Genomic DNA, 1,002 nt, shown 5'->3' on the forward strand with positions numbered 1-1,002 from the left:
ATGTAAAAAAATGGGCACACTAAATGAGCAGACACTTACCAATGAGGAAATCCAGGCAGCCAATAAACATGAAGAAATGTTCATGATTATTAGCCATTGTTGTGGTTGTTGTTGTGAAGTGTCATTAAGTAGGTTCCAACCCATAGTGCCGCTTACAGGGTTTCCAAGAGAGAGAGGCAAATCAAAACAACAATGAGATATCATCTCACATCAAAAATAACAGCAAAGACAAAAAAAGTACAGAACAATAAATGCTGATGGGGATGTGGAGAAAGTGGGACGCTCCTGCATTGCTGGTGGAATTGCAAAATGTTCCAACCTTTCTGGGAAGCAATATGGCGCTTCCTCAGAAGGTTAAAAATAGAAATACCTTATGATCCAGCAATTCCTCTACTTGGTATTTGCTCACAAGAAATATGAGCCATGAGACTTCCGGCGCTTCCCTGACTGGACAGCACAGGTACGCAGGCTCCGGAAAAAGGGTGGGTGGTATCGCACAGGGGAGGCCCCCGCCCGGTAGACAGACAACCTTTGGGCAAACATAAGACTTTAGCCTTCAACATGATGAAATTGCTTTTTTGAAGGACCAAACTGCTGGGGAGTTGTGGGCATTTTGAGTTTCCGCCCACCTGCACTCACCTGCACTAGGCTCCCGCTCCCGAGACTGACCCGTTCAGAGGGCAGGCACTCCCAGAGAACCAGTGGGGCCACAGGAACTAACACGGTCCTTGGGTGGGGGGGGCTCATTGCCATGGGAGGCATTATCGGCATGGATTTAGGTCGGGGTGGGTACCCACGGCGCAAGGAGACAGAGGGAGGCATTTTTTTGATGTCATCAGACACGGGCACCAACTGCTTGCAGTCACTAACCCCTCCCTCCACCACCTCTGCCTAGGCTAGCCCTCTGCCCAACCTTCAAGGCTCAGCCCAAGCTGAAACGCCTTGAGTTGGTTTTTACCACGAGTAATAGAGCAGTCCTGCTGTGGCTCTGCGGGTTAATGT

The 1,002-nt window shown here is 49.4% G+C and overlaps 1 pseudogene; it reads right to left on the minus strand.

Moving 5' to 3' along the window:
- Positions 1-762, minus strand: part of LOC102812646 — a 47,071-nt pseudogene extending 46,309 nt beyond the window's left edge.
- Positions 763-1,002: the final 240 nt, after the last annotated feature.

Source organism: Chrysochloris asiatica, unplaced genomic scaffold, assembly GCF_000296735.1.
Source record: "Chrysochloris asiatica unplaced genomic scaffold, ChrAsi1.0 scaffold00510, whole genome shotgun sequence".
Classification (NCBI taxonomy): domain Eukaryota; kingdom Metazoa; phylum Chordata; class Mammalia; order Afrosoricida; family Chrysochloridae; genus Chrysochloris; species Chrysochloris asiatica.